Source organism: Eupeodes corollae, chromosome 2 (assembly GCF_945859685.1).
Source record: "Eupeodes corollae chromosome 2, idEupCoro1.1, whole genome shotgun sequence".
NCBI classification, from domain to species: Eukaryota; Metazoa; Arthropoda; class Insecta; order Diptera; family Syrphidae; genus Eupeodes; species Eupeodes corollae.
Window position 1 is genome coordinate 114,045,961 of NC_079148.1, and position 16,692 is coordinate 114,062,652.

The following is a 16,692-nucleotide window of genomic DNA, read 5'->3' on the forward strand; positions in this document are numbered from 1 at the left end:
TCGCTTTTGCCATAGTAGGTTATAGCTCCCCACAAGAATACACCTGATGTACGCCTATGATGTCTTTCCAAAATAAGCTAATTTTTTTCAAATGATGGGAGTACAAGTTGAAACTAACTGGCCGTCAAGGTTAAACTGTTTTTCACGCGAAAAGACAACGCGCTTTCATTCACTGCACCAAGTAACAGGCCCTCTTGAAAAATGCATCTGATGCTTCTTGTGTACTTGCCTCAAAAAAGGTTTATTTTTTTCTTTTCAGGATAATATCAATATTTTGTATTATCCTTCGAACCGTTGTTATTCTGGCTGATACTCAGCTTTTGGTACTTATTTAGTCGTTGATAGAGTCGAATTCGAGACAAGTCGTAGAATTAACCATTTTTCTCATGATGTTCTTGTTTCTGTCTTGTACTCTCTTTCACTTTTTCCATTATTTTGTGGATGAGCAATACTGTCTTGCTTCTGTTAAGTCTCCTTGCTATCTCATGTCCTAAGAGTGGTAAATCCTTTAGAGCATCTGTTTTTGCTATCACCGTAGCTGTCAAAGTCTTCCTTCTAAACCTGTTGTTTTCAATCACTCTTTTAGAAATTCTATTCAAAAGTTTTTAAAAGATTGCACTTGGAAATTAATTCACGGAAAATTTTTATTTGTGTAACCAAGATTAGGTTGTCAATAATATCAAATACTAATTTTATCATGAGCTAAACCAACGAAAAACGTGAAATAATTATTGCTTTATTCAATATTAGCTTTTTAAAGGAATTATAAAAATACGAACATTTTTAATACAAAATTTAGAACAACAAAAACCCAAAAACTTGTGAAATCAAAGCTAAGTTAAAAATGGTATGTCACTTATTGAGTTTCCACTTATTTGGATTCTTTGCATTAAAAAGTTCTCTTCATTTTTTCAACAGAAATTTGGAAGTTTTTCTAAAATAAATAATCCAAAAATTAAATCAAATCTGAAAAACTTTCCAAATTACAATCAAAATTTAGCTTTTCACCCTAAAGAAGCCTACTTAAATTCTTGATTGAACCCACTTACACTACACGACTCCCAACACAATCCCAAAAAAAGAAACCACGAGCAAAGTTTTAAAAAGAAAAAAAACTAAGCTTTTTTCAGCAATTATGCCACCATTTAAATTGCTTATGTACACCTACTTTCCTTATAATTTTATGTCCCTCGTATAAAATTTATTTCTGATTCTTCAATCAGATGAAAGATTCTTTTAACATAAATTGACTTTACAGGAAGTTTGTCTTTCCTTCTTCTTACTCGTCGCAGTCCTCAAAAAACCAACAACAAAAATACCCATCACAATAAAAAATAATTTCAAACAAATTGCTGAAATTTCGGGAAATGCCCGCTAGTGAAAACAACATTCTCATACTCTTCTTCTTCTTCTCCATCATCATAAAAAACCATTTCTCACTGAGACTGTTGTATAGTCGAGTCGTATACATGAAGGTTCTATGGGTTGGTGGAAGGGTGGACGGGTGAGCGGTGGAAGGAACATAACATAGTGAATGGTGGCCAAAGTTTTGTTACAAAACACAAATTCCCGTGCAGATAAACAGCGAGTTTTGGGCCAGCTTCACATCGCTTCGCATCGCATCGTTTCGCTGTGTAATAGACCGAAGTCTTGTTATTGCTAGAATGACATAAATTCGGCTGCTATTTCCCATTTGCACTCTGTTACCAAGTCAACCCTCGGGCAAACGAATCAACCGTAAAGATACACCTCCAGCCTCCAACGAAACGCCATCGCCATGCCACCACCATTCTGCCACTTAAAAACCACCTTCCGCGACATGAAATATTTTAGCGAATGCATGAGTTTTCGACCCCACCTATAACTGTGTTTTGGGACGAAATAGACATTATCAGCATAATAGGATTCCACAGCATAGCATCATCATCGTCGTCGTCCTAGGTATACACCCTCTGCAGTCGGCAGTCAGCCCTCTGCACTCTGCATCACACAGAGGAAGGATGATGCATTTTAAAACATAAAACACCAAAAATTGCTGCCGGCTTTACGGTGGCGGGTGGCGGGTGGAGTGAAGTCCTGTTCGTGGTATGACAAACTTTAGTATTCTGAGAGAACCACTATCGCGGGGAGTTCATGATGATGTCCCTGTGAGAATGAAAATACGATGACAAAAAGGATGGATAACATAAAGAGGGTGGCGATCTAATGGTATTGGGGCGTACATTAGGGGGCGGAGAAGGTCTGAAGTACATACATACATACATAGATATATGGAAGAACTACAACATTAATGGCCCTAACATTCATTAAAATAAATCATTTTTACTGTCAACCGAATAAATTCTGTGAAAATAAATCAGAAGTTGCACGAAATTCACCAGAGAATTAGTTTTACTAAATTGCTAGCGAACTAAAATGGCAGGTTTATTTTTTATTTTGCTCGTCTTCTTCTTCTTCTCAAAAGTCGGTCGTATAGTCATAGTTGTGGTTATGGGTGTTTTTTTAATGTGAATTGTCGTTGTCTTCTATCCAAGCTGCGTTTGAGCAAATAGAAAGTTTTCTTGTGGAAATGCTCTTTCTTCAGGTTTTTCAACTATAAGAACGAGAATAAGTCGAATCATTTTGGAAAAAAAGTAAAATATTTGACTTCAATTTAAAATTTGTTCAACTTGAAAATGTCTTCTAATTGCATTTGTTTTAAGTAGGGTCCTTTACTCGTATATAAAAAAAAAAAACAAATAAACAGTTTTTTGAAGTACTGTAGGACAAATTCATGGAAAACTCAAATGTCAAAGCCTTCTTGAAAATAAAGCAGAAAATCAGGCTAAACAATCACTATGAGACTGGGACATTAAATTTTGCAATCAACAATCACTTGATATTTAAATTGAGTGTTATTATTTAAAACTCATGTATCGTCTTTTTCAATAAGAGTGGTACAAAGTTTTTTTAAATAAAACAAAAACGGTTTTGAATATCAACGAAATTCTTTATGTATGGAACTCAATTCGACGCTGAACCAAATTTTCGACGGTTTTCTAGCATAAATCAGCCGATACGAAGTTCATTAATCGTCGCTGGCTTGTTGGAATAGACCAAAAGACTTGACGTAGCCCTACATGCAATAGTCTAACGGCACGGCGTCAAATCACTCGACCATGGCGGCCAAGTCTGGACCATTTCGTTAGATAACACGTTCTCCAAACTTTATTTCCAATTAATTGATTGTAACATTCGCTTGTGTGGCAAGTTAATATAATCCAATTGGGGACACAAATATTCGGTTATCATTGAATGGTAGCAATCCCTATTCACAATAACGTGCCGGTCCTGATCATCACGAGAGAAGTACGTCTCAAGGGCGGCGGCGTGGCGCAGCACCGGCCCATAAACCACACCAAACAGTAATATTTTCGGGATGCATTGATGACTCATGGAGTACGTCGTGTGAATTGCTGACTGAGTGATACCGCATATTTTTTTTTTTATAATAAGCGCACACTCAAAGGGATATATTACCCTCATTATGTAGACACAGTTTGAGCACTAGGAAATGTAGAGAGGGGTTGAAATGAGGTGTCGGTGCACATTAGTTTTGAATTCCTGAATATTGCAATAGTTGGGAAAGACAGAGTGTGGCAAGGCATTCCACCTTCGCATTGTACGGCTAAGGAGCGAATCTCTGTACTTGACAGTACGACCGAAGTTGGGCTCGAGGGTATGAGCATTCCTAGAAACGCGAGTATTACGGTTGAACTGTTTAAGGGGAGAAATCGGAGCATTAAATTCCACGCGGTTTCTTATTCCCCATTGTACAATGCTGTTTAGGTCGGAATTTAATGAACTTATCATATTTTGTCGTTGCAGTTCCACATCCGAAGAAGAGGTGTGTGAATCTGAAAACGAATATGAAAAGCTAAGTTTACTTTCGTCAGTGAAACAATGTATTGGATTAGATGTTGCAGACAGGAGATCATTAAAAAAAATTAAAAAGAGTGTTGGAGTTAAAACAGAGCCCTGAGGCACACCAGCATTTATTTTGTAGTTTTCAGACTTGAATCCATCCAATACAACTTGTATTGAACGATTCGAAAGGTAATTACTAATCCAATGAAGGAGGGATTCATGAAAACCGAAAGCACGCATTTTCAATAAGAGAGCCTGATACCAAACCCTATCAAATGCTTTTGAAATATCAAGTGCAATAATCTTACTTTCTCCAAAACTATGTAAAGATTTGTTCCACTGTTCGGTGAGATGAACCATGAGATCAGCAGTGGACCAATTGCTACGAAAGCCATACTGTCGGTCATTAAGAAGCTTCCGTTCTTCAAGATATTTCTTGAGCTGATAATTAATTAGCGTTTCCATGACCTTGGAAAGAAGGGACGTAAGTGCAATCGGTCGGTAATTAGACGATGAGGAAGATTCGCCTGTTTTGGGAATAGGCTGTACAAATGCGGTTTTCCATCCGCTTGGAACCAGACCTGAGGAGTAGGACAGATTAAAAAGCTTACGCAGTGGTTTTACCTGCGATGAAGAACACCTCTTAAGAACAAAAGCATGTTTGGTCCGTCGAATATGGGCGTTGCAGGTCTTCCTGTCTTGCTTGGACTTATTCCGGTTTACCTCAGTTGGATTGCCTTTAAAACAACGTAAACTTTCCTTCTTGACCCTATTTACCTCTTTACAGCTCGCATCGAACCATACGTTTTCTTTGGGTCCGATGCTTTTAACCCTATTCGGGATAAAAGTTCTCATTCCCAGGAGAATCAAACTTGTGATCATATCACCGCTGGCGTCAACGTCACTATCGAGGAAGCATAGTGACCAGTTAAAGACCCTGAAGTAAGAATTGAGACCGTCCCAGTTGGCTTTCTCGTATTGCCAATCGGTTCTCTTAGGAGCTCTTTTATTAACTGGACAGTATTGACACGAGAAACTTGCTGAGATGACACAATAGTTAGATGTGCTTAAAGGAGATAGAACACTAATAATGTACTTATCAGGGTCAGAGGCAAGAAACAAGTCAAGAGTGTTTTCTGCTCGACCTACCACGTCCGATATTCTAGTGGGCTCGTTGACCAGCTGTGTTAGGAGATTTAGCTCAGCGAAGATCTCAGCACACACTCCTTCTGGTGTTGACTGGCCCGAATGTTAAAGCCATGAAGAATAGTGTACATTGAAATCGCCCGTAACAACGATTTCAGTGCGAGGATAGGACGAAACAATTCTTTGGATGGAATCAGACAAAGCATCAAATTCACGAGAAGTTGACACTCTGTCTAGATTTGGGGTTCGATAAAGGAAGCAATAGTGAATGATTTGCTTATTCACGGAAAATTAAAACCACATAAAATTAAAGAAAAGAATTGGTATATTCTATATTGTGGCAAAAACTGATAAACAACATCATTCCCAATGACGAAGCCATTCAGCCAGAAATGAGCCTCATCGCTGAAGATGATTTTTCGATAAAAATCCGAATCATTTTCAAGTTGTTGCTCAGCCTGATTTATGAACGTACGACACATGCTTCTGGTGGTCAAGGGGTTTCAATTCTTGCGTCAATTTAATCTTGCAAGGAAGAAAGCCAAAATCTTTTCGCAAAACTCAGCGCACCGACGCACGTCACATAGATACCCATCGCTTGAGAACGACGTTTGAGAGACGTTTGCAACTGAAGCCTCAGCGGCAATAATATTCTCGACACTACCAGACCTTTTTTGTCTCACTGGCACGGCAACATTTTTTACTGTGCCGGTGGACTCAAATGGTTCTACTAGACGCTCAATATCTGATCTGCTAAGATAATTATGACGACCTTAAATTGGACATAGGGTCCTTAAAGTTGAGGCCACTGACTCCAAATTTCTGTAGTAAATTTTAATAATTTCGACTTGTTGTTGGCTCATTTATCTATTTATCATGAAATAGCAAACTTTTCTAAAGACAAATATGAAAAGAGTGGCAAGAAATATGGCTTCGTCTGCTGTCCCTGTAGCTCTACTTTTGTAGCGTCCCTGTCAAAAAAAAATTCTGTATTTTCTTCTAAAATTTATTTGAAGTCCAAGCGTAAACCAAATTTTTAACATTTTTTAAATTGGTTCATTAAAAAAACACATACTGAACTTTTTTAAAAGCCCTTTCTGCACATTTTCGTGTTATTCTTTTCATAACAACAATTATTTGAAGCCCATATCTTGAATCATGACCCGACACACACTTACCTTAAGAATTTAAAAATGTTCAATTAGAAAATTCAGAATAATTGCAATAAGTTAATCTTAAAACCGTCTTATTTTTAAAAACACCAATGTATAGTTAGGATATTGTATACCACATCAGTTTTTTAATTGAAACTAAGCCTTACCATACAAACATAAGTAGTGTTTAAAATTAAGTATAAGACGTTTAAAAATATGTTTCATACGCCTCTGCTACCCAAATTGTCCTTAAATAACAAATTGCTACCTTAAAATAACCGATAAGAATTTAAAAAAAAGTCTTCTCTTGTCAATATAAGTTAATTTTATGACAAAAACATCCCTTATTAAAAATATTCAAACTCCTGTATTAACTTCTTAGAAATTCCTTTGAACATCTATCTATAAACAAACTGTCAAACTGAGAGTTTCAAATTTTGAATGATATGTTAAGGAACTCAATATCCCTCGTCTCATAAAGAAGTCATACAGAGAAAAATAAAACACATCAATAGCAAACAATTTCACCGGAAATCACCTGTAAAATACCTTCAAAATTTCCGTTTAAATATAAAAGAAAACAACTACAAAGAAAAATATTACACAACAAAAAAAATAATAAAAAAAACATAACTTTGTAACTAGAAATCATACAAATAAATAAACATCAGAAGAAAAAGAAACAAAAACAGACAAACTAACGACAAGTAAAATTCTCTTATTTCTATTATAAGTTCAAAACTAGTTCCATACACAACCACCAGAGGTCATACAACTGCCGCCAAAGACTGAAATCGCTGACATAAATCAAATTAAACTGTCAGCTTTCATTTCGTAGTTTTATTTTCTTATTTCCTTTCTTGTTTCTTCTTTTGAATTTTGTATATTTCATTCGACGGGACGTGGGTTTTCTTTAGCTTGTTTTTCCTGCGTTTCCGTTTTCACTACATAGATATTTTCCTACCTATAGTTAGCGGAGCAGTGCAGTGCACCGTGTTTCCTTCTTTGTGTAGAGAATAGAAGAAAGACGTAGTTTGATTTTTCTTATTCTTTATATTTTCTTTGATACAAAAACCAACTTCAAATGAACTACTTAACCCTAGACCCGTGTACTGGGCACTGAGTGCCCAGTACAATTTTCAAATCAAGAAAAAATTTATAAGTTGCTCTGTTACACGCTTAAAGAGATTTTTCCTACAAGCATACAGTGTCCAAGTACACGAAAATGGACCATTTGAATTGATTTTGTTGGTATTTGGGGCAGGTCATGTTTGCAAAGTAAAAGAGCCGCATATCGTGTATGTGGGCACTCAGTGCCCATATGAGTTTGGAGTGCATTATTATATTAGATTAGATGAGAATTATTCTTTTTCAACGGTTTTTTATGTTTTGACAGCGGTATTTTCATCAAGTTTGCTTTGATTTTTATTGTTTATTATAGATTTAGGTAGGCTGCAAATAAATCAGTCAGTTAGTTGCTGCTATAGTAAGAAATCGACACAATTGTTTTACGTTTTTTTTTTCATAAAATAAAGTGATTTTTTTAGATATCTAATAAATTATTCTAATGTAAGTAAAAAAGCTTGTGTAAAGTGAATTTGTTATTGATGGAATATTCTTAGAATATGGATGATATGAGTCGCATACTATTCCTGCTAAATGCATCATCAAGTCGGGATTTGACTGATGCAGAGCAGGAATTTTTTTGACGAAAATTATGGTCGAGTTATGGATGAAGAAGTTGATGAAGGAGAAAGAGTTCATGAAAATAACTCTGAAGACGACGACAGTGATGATGATGCAGATTTCTCGGATGCTGATGATCCGAACTACGAGCCAAACGAAGCTTTGCTTGACTTACGCGTCCAGCAGGTTGGGTTTGATATGGAGGAAGAAGCTGAAGTGGAACTGCAACGACAGCAAGGAACTCGCCGTGAGGAGGAGGTTGAAAGTGAGCCTGCTAACCCCAATCGAGGAATGCGATATACGCCCCGAAATATGAAATTCAATGACATTTGGTGGTCAATGCCAGATGAAATCTATTTCAAAAAAAAGAAGAGCAAATCAAATTCGCAATGAACGCTTGATTCATGGGGGTGGTACATGTTCGAAGACATTTTCTTCTAAAGCTGATTGTTTCAAGTCATTGGTGACTCCAGCCATTGTGGAAAACATAGTCTTGGAAACAAATAGAAAAGCAAAAAGAGTGTATGAAGAAAATCGATTATCAAACGAACCTAAGGTAATGCGTCGGTGGTATGATACAACTGAAGATGAGATCTTCGCCTACATTGCCATACTACTGTACGCTGGAGCTGAAAAAGCTTATGGTGTAGAGGCAAAGGATCTTTTCCATGAGAGTAATATGGCCTTTTACCGTGCAGTTATGTCCTTAGAGAGGTTTGAGCAAATAAGCAGATTCATTCGATTCGATGACGGAAGATCCCGAACTTTTCGACTCCAAAGTGATAAGCTAGCTGCGTTTAGGCATGTGTGGAATTTGTTTCAAAGTAACCTCATTAGTTGTTATCAACCTTCGAAAGAGCTTACCATCGATGAACAACTCGTTGGCACAAGGGGAAGATGCCCATTCAAAATGTACATGCCCAATAAGCCTGGGAAATATGGAGTAAAAATATTTTGGATTGTGGATGCTAAAACCAACTACCCTCTCCAAGGAGAAATATATGTTGGCCAACAACCCGGTGAAAATCGATCTGAGGGAATATCTCATCAACTCGTGATGCGACTAGCGAAAAAGTATCTGGACAAGGGTTATAACATAACGACGGATAATTATTTCACCTCTGTACCATTAGCCTTGAACTTGATGACAAGAAAAACAACAACAGTCGGCACAATAAAAAGCAATAAGCAGCAACTACCTAAGGTCTTTACACCAGCCGATAAGGATTTCAAAAAAGGACCAGGGACAAATTTTCTTCAATTTTTTGTTACTCTCAGTGCATTCAATTATGTAGTTATGCAAGCAACCCAAAAAAAAATGTACTTATGCTTTCTACAACTCATCATGAGGACAAAATAGATGAAGCAACACAAAAACCAGAAGTCATCATAGATTACAACTCAACAAAGGGCGGGGTTGATACTTTGGACCGAATGGTGACCGTATACACCTGTAAGCGAAAAACTAACCGTTGGCCGGTAACGGTATTCTATAATCTGTTGGACTGTGCTGGTGTTGCTGCTTACAGGTTGTTTGACATTTGTCAACCCACATGGTATGTAAGCAAGAAAAGATCCGATAAGAGAAAAAGGTTTTTGAAAGAACTAGCCTTAGAGCTTGCGGACAAGCATTTACAAAATCGAATCGCCAAAACAACGCTTCAAACAAAAGTGAAGACAGCCATGAAACTCATAGGTTACGAGATTCAAACAGTAACTATGTTACCCACATCCAGACCAAATACTCTAAAACAACGCTGCGAAGTTTGTAAAGTTATAAAAAAGATAACAAGACTACAGCAGTTTGCGATTTATGCTATACAGCTACATGCACAAAGCACTATGTAAGAGTGTGCGAAAAATGCTATGTGGCTAAAGATGGCCATGGTGACGAAGATGAAGATGGTGGCACTTTTCTACCTTCGACCTCTGCGGGACAATCAGAAAAACGGCGAAGAACACACAGTCCAACTTAATTATACACATTTCAATTACACACATTATTATTATTCTTATTCATTATTCTGTTCATTTGTAACATATGTTTATCACATTTATCAATTAAATTTATCAAAACAACTTGTAAAATATTAATTATCATGCTTATTCATTCCATTTGTATTATATATTTCAATTCATTTTTCAATAAACTATCAATTAATTAGTTTTTTTTTAAATTAAAATCGGCTTTTCAGCACAACTGTCTCACATTTTGTATGAAAATTACACTTGGGCACACAGTCCCCAAGTGCACGATAAGTAGAAATTTTATAGTACACGGGTCTAGGGTTAAATCCGCCTTCATAGTTGCGGTGCTGGTTGTGGTGGGTGTAGGATCTGCTAACCACAAAAGTGCTGCCCCATTTTTAAACCACACAGGGAAGTATTGAGTTTTAATATAGCTTAGAACGAGAAGCTTTCAAGGTTATTTATTAACATTTTATTTGCCAGATTGGACTTAAAAAATTAATCTACGAATAAAACCTGTATACATTCAGAAAAGTCCTTCAATGACGTTGGCCGTGTCAAAAAATCCGAGATTTTCTTGATTTGTATCAAATTTTAACTTCAAAATCAATGTACATCTCGGTAGGTCTTTTGATATAGCTTTGGGCCGCCCAAGTCGTGTTCAACTTCTAAAATCCATCCCTTTTATCGTATATTTACCTACAGCCAAAAAAAAAGAAAACCTACGTAAAATCGTATCAAAAAGCACTTAGAAACTCCGAAGACAGGAAACAAACAACTCTGGCACGGTATATAAACGAGGATGTTGTAAATCGCTGGTGCAGGTTTTTCTCGACGGCAACGAAGACGAAGACGAAAACGACGCGACCGACAACGGCGATGGCTACGAGACTTTGCGAAGGCGGAAAGAGAGCGTCAAAGTTCTTGTCTACAAGAGCATTAGATTATAATAGTACACCATAGCAGAAGTAGCACAGCAGCAGGAGCAGCAGCAGAAGGAGGAGGAACGATGAGAGTCCTTGGGTGTATTAAAATTGTCTCCCCCTTAAGTCTAAGCCGTCTGCTCCTCACACTGCGATGTTGTTCTACAATGCACATTTTGATATATGCCTTTAAGGGTTGGGGTTGTTTTATAGGTAGGTTAATAGTTAGGTATCTTTTCTGTTCTACTTGGTATATTGAAGTAAAAGCTTCAAAACTAACACCAAGTCCTGGTGCTTATGTCGAATAAAAAGATCTATGTTCGAAAGATGTTTTTTTTTTATTTTACCCTAGAGGCTATCTCTTTCTTCTTGTTGACGTCGTCGCCTTAATTTTATTTCTTCTTAAACAAAAAGAAGAATATCCTTTTACTTTTGTTTTATTTTATTTTCTTTAAAAGATTCTTTTTGTTTGGTTGATGTGTTGAAAATGTTTTATTTTTTTGTTTTGAAAAATAAGAAAACAAAAAATTGTAAAAGAAAAAGCTTATTACTCAATTCTGCATTTGTATTGAAAATTGAAAAATTTAATTTCGTTTTATTGATTTTCAACTTTATTGTTGGTTGTTGTGTTCTTTACATGTTTATCCTTTTGTTTTATTCTGTTTTTGTTTTTTGTTTCAAGTCAACATATGTTTGTGCTTTTACTGGTTTTCTGTTGATGGTTAAAAAAAGGGCGATGTTTATTGTGTAAGTAATTCGATTTTTATATTTCACATATAAACTTGTCGCATATCTTTTGCTTCTGTTGTTTTTGTTCATATGTGCTTGAAAAATAGAATTAAATTTAAAATGTTTACTGTGACATATTGTTGTTTTTTTTTATTTTGTTGAAATAATCGAACTTTTTTAAAATGTTTATATTTTTTGTATATATTTTATACCCTTGTTAAAGTATTGAATGTTAATACTTTTAAAATTATGACAATAACAATTTTATGATTTAATATTTAAAAACATTTTCTTCATCATTTTAAATGACTGCAATTTCAAATAAACAATAAAATATGAGTTATTGAGGTTAAATTGGTTTTAAAAAAGCCATTTATCGTCAAAAATTAAATTAGTATCATTATTATATGTTTACTCCAATAAAATGCAAAACACTATCAACAGAAATTGAATAGTTACAAAGCTTTTGACAACTTGTTCTAAATTTACGAATGTTTTTAAAATGCACTTGGCGTGAAAGTTAGTGCGTAGAACTGTCATGCTAGAAGTCTTGGGTTCAATCCTTGCCTGGCAACTTAAAGTTTATCCACGATACCTCCCTTAAAACCCCCTCTTCCTTTTCTAGTGCTCACTCTGTGAATTTACATAATAAGGGTAGAAATATCCCCTTGAGTGGGGGCTGATTATAAACAAAAAAAGAGGCTGGGATGCGACCCACACTGATAACTTCCCATCCCGTCTGTCGATTTGTCTTGCTTAAAAGTTTGTCTATATGTACTCGCATAATTTTTTACAAAATTGCGTACTATTTTTTGTAGATTTTATTTTTATATAAAAATTACTAAATATCGAAAACAATATTTTCTGTCAAATAAAATAAGTTCGAAGCCAATATTTTTAATTTTTGAAAAGTTATTTGAGTCAAAAGTAAATTTTTACCAAGTTTTAGTATTGTTTTCTTTTAGAGTTTTATTTTTTGTAAAAAAACTGTCACTTCGTTTATTTTTTTAAATTTTACCGAATATTGAAAACAATATTTCTTATAAGATAAAATTAGATTGAAGCCAATATTTCAAAACTTTGCGAAGATATTTGAGACTTAAATCAATTTTTATAAACGTTTGTTAAATTTTGTTTATGTTTTTAATTTTGTGTACAAAAACTGTCAATTCGTTTTTTTTTTTAAATTTTACTGAATGTTAACAACAATATTTTTTGAAAGGAAAAAGTAGTTTAAAGCCAATATCTAAAATTTTTGAAAAGATATTTGAGTCGAAAATCAACTTTTGTTAATTTTTTTCGGTTTTTAATTTTTTGTAAAAATACTGTAAATTCGATTTAATTCAAAATTTTACTGAATGTTAACAACAACATTTTTTGAAAGATAAAAGCAAATTTAAGCGAATATCACAAAGTTTTGAAAAGATATTTGAGTCGATATTCAATTTTTATCAACTTTGAGTAATTTTTTTTTAGATTTTTATTTTTAATAAAGAAAACTGTCAATTCGATTTTTCTCATAATTTTATCAGATATCAAAAACATTAGTCTTCGTTGCACAAAATGGTTTTGGAGATGAAATCATATTTTAGTCTAAAAATTTTGGAGGTGACACATTTTTTCAGTGTTTTTGATTTGTAACAAAAAACCGTTAAATGGATTGTTTTCAAAAGATATACTTCTTTGATATCACGTTACAATATATTATAAAAAATTTAGTTAAAGTCTCTTTTCGTTTTTGTTCGTAAGATATTTAGAGTTAACCAAAATGTTCACCATTTTTCAAACTGCTATAGTAAAAAAACCACCCACGCAATTTTTTTGAGAGCCGTTTCTGCATCTTTCTGCTTTTCTTATCTGCTTTCTTGTTATCTGTATAACAAAATTTATTTGAAATCGATTCTGGTCCTTGAGCTATGGCCGACGAAAAAAACGTCGCGAACGTACGGACGCACGGACACATCTTTCTAAAAATCTTTTATTTCGACTCTAGGGACCTTGAAACGTCGAGAAATGTCAAAATTTTCAATTTGACAAATCGGACCCATTACAATAACTTCCTATGGGAAGTAAATAAAGAAAAACTACCATTCGATTGGGTGAAACCAGCGGAACGAAAGTTGAGGTTTTGAAATGTCAATGAATTTTGCTTCACACTTTTTCACACATTTGTACAGTTGTGATCCTTGAAGACATGGATTTAACTTTATTTGCATACGATATAAACTTGCGCATACGCCATAGTGAACTTTTTTTTAGTGTACATAATAAACATTAAATTCTGAGCATAAGCAATTTTTTTTTTAGATTGTTTGCTCTGTTTCAAACAAATAGAATGTTGTTAATACATTTTGGGCTCCAAAAGTCGTGTATACAATTCCGTAAAAAAAGTTTTTAAAAACCACAAGAAAGTATTTTATTTTTAACTTATTTCTTTGGAGGCATACAAAAAGATCCATTTTATCTTCAAATAAGTCAATAAATTTTCTGTGTACTTTACAAAAGAAAAGGACTTGAAAATCATTTCTATTGGTGTAAAATGATATTCTTTGATTCAATTCCTTAATAAAGGGTGATTTTTTTGAGGTTAGGATTTTCATGCATTAGTATTTGACAGATCACGCGGGATTTCAGACATGGTGTCAAAGAGAAAGATGCTCAGTATGCTTTGACATTTCATCATGAATAGACTTACTAACGAGCAACGCTTGCAAATCATTGAATTTTATTACCAAAATCAGTGTTCGGTTCGAAATGTGTTTCGCCCTTTACGTCCGATTTATGGTCTACATAATCGACCAAGTGAGCAAACAATTAATGCGATTGTGACCAAGTTTCGCACTCAGTTTACTTTATTGGACATTAAACCAACCACACGAATGCGTACAGTGCGTACAGAAGAGAATATTGCGTCTGTTTCTGAGAGTGTTGCTGAAGACCGTGAAATGTCGATTCGTCGCCGTTCGCAGCAATTGGGTTTGTGTTATTCGACCACATGGAAGATTTTACGCAAAGATCTTGGTGTAAAACTGTATAAAATACAGCTCGTGCAAGAACTGAAGCCGAACGATCTGCCACAACGTCGAATTTTCAGTGAATGGGCCCTAGAAAAGTTGGCAGAAAATCCGCTTTTTTATCGACAAATTTTGTTCAGATGAGGCTCATTTCTGGTTGAATGGCTACGTAAATAAGCAAAATTGCCGCATTTGGAGTGAAGAGCAACCAGAAGCCGTTTAAGAACTGCCCATGCATCCCGAAAAATGCACTGTTTGGTGTGGTTTGTACGCTGGTGGAATCATTGGACCGTATTTTTTCAAAGATGCTGTTGGACGCAACGTAACGGTGAATGGCGATCGCTATCGTTCAATGCTAACAAACTTTTTGTTGCCAAATATGGAAGAACTAAACTTGGTTGACATGTGGTTTCAACAAGATGGCGCTACATGCCACACAGCTTGCGATTCTATGGCCATTTTGAGCGAAAACTTCGGAGAACAATTCATCTCAAGGAATGGACCGGTAAGTTGGCCACCAAGATCATGCGATTTGACGCCTTTAGACTATTTTTTGTGGAGCTACGTCAAGTCTAAAGTCTACACAAATAAGCCAGCAACTATGCTGAAGAAATTCGGGCTATTCCGGCCGAAATGCTCGAAAAAGTTACCAAAATTGGACTTTCCGAATGGACCACTTAAGACGCAGCCGCGGTCAATATTTAAATGAAATTATCTTTAAAAAGTAAATGTCATGGACCAATCTAACGTTTCAAATAAAGAATCGATGAGATTTTTATGCGTTTTATGCGTTTTTTTTTTAAAAGTTCTCAAGCTCTTAAAAAATCACCGTTTATTAAGGCACTCAAAACCTCAAAAATGATAACGTTTAATATTATACCAGTTAGATTTTGAACGATTGATTTTGAAAATACGATAAACAATTTGCTTATGTTAAAAGATTCAAACCTAATGTAAAACTTTTAAGTTCAAATTGAATAAAATATGCTTAAGATTCATTATTTGACAGCTGTCAATATATCAGAGCAGCTATGTTTCCCAAATGGGTAAATCAATTCAAATATACAAGAAATTTTAAGTGTTACTTGTGAACCTTGAATCTGATCCTGATTAATATTCATGCAAATTATATGAACTATATGCCTAAAGCTAAAATACGTCTAAAATATCGTCAAATAATAATCTTTTTCTGATTGTCTACATTAAAGATAAATACAAATTTAAATATACCATTATCATATCCCATTCATCTAACAATTATTTTCAAGCTTCTAACTGTCTCCAAATCAATTCTGTTCAACCATTAACAAAACCAACAACACCAACAACAGCAAAAAGAAACTAAAAACATTCCAATCGCATTATTGACAGACTTCAAAAGAAATCCTTTCATCGTTATAATGATAACAATAATCTGTACGTACTGTCAATAGTCAATACACTCGCTTATCTTGACGTTGAAAATACTCAATTTCCGACACTAATCGCACTTCAAATCCGTCATAATCTTCAAAATCAATCAAATAACTTATCCTTGTCGTGACAGAGAAATAAGTGACACAAAGCAAATCGAAGCATAGAGTAAGAGGTAACCGCAAGGCAAAAGGACCTCGACCATCAGGACTTTAGGACCACCGCAGACTTGTCACCATACACGAACCAAACGATACCAAGTGTTGAGAAATACGAGAGAGAGAATGTTCATGCGTTCATTTACTACCAAGTGACATTTTTGTTTGAAATCTCGCTTCGACACTCTCAGACTCTAGACATGGTTTGACACATAAAGGGTGAAGGGAAAAATAAACGAAAAAAAGAAAATATGTCCTGAATGAGGATGTGATGGCGAATTCAAGCAAAATCCCATCGTTTTTTTTAGTCCTTTTCGTATTCGCTTACTAACTTACACAATGGATATATGAACTGAATTGAACTGAACGTACAATTGTACAAGGACGATATTGTAAGACTGGATGATGGCAGTGGCAGCAAGCATCTTTCTATATATACATACCATATAGACTAACATAGATATATAAGTATGTGAAGCCTTAAAGCCCTGTTGGCGTTTGGAAACCCATTAAAAGTTATTTCTTCTTGTCCTGGTTTCGGAAATCCTGACTGGACAATTGAACCAGTTAACCAGGGCATTACCTTTCATTGTTC

The 16,692-nt window shown here is 35.0% G+C and overlaps 1 pseudogene; it reads left to right on the forward strand.

The window, feature by feature from the left end:
- Positions 1-9,275: 9,275 nt before the first annotated feature.
- LOC129946163 (uncharacterized) lies at positions 9,276-10,180 on the forward strand (annotated as a pseudogene).
- Positions 10,181-16,692: the final 6,512 nt, after the last annotated feature.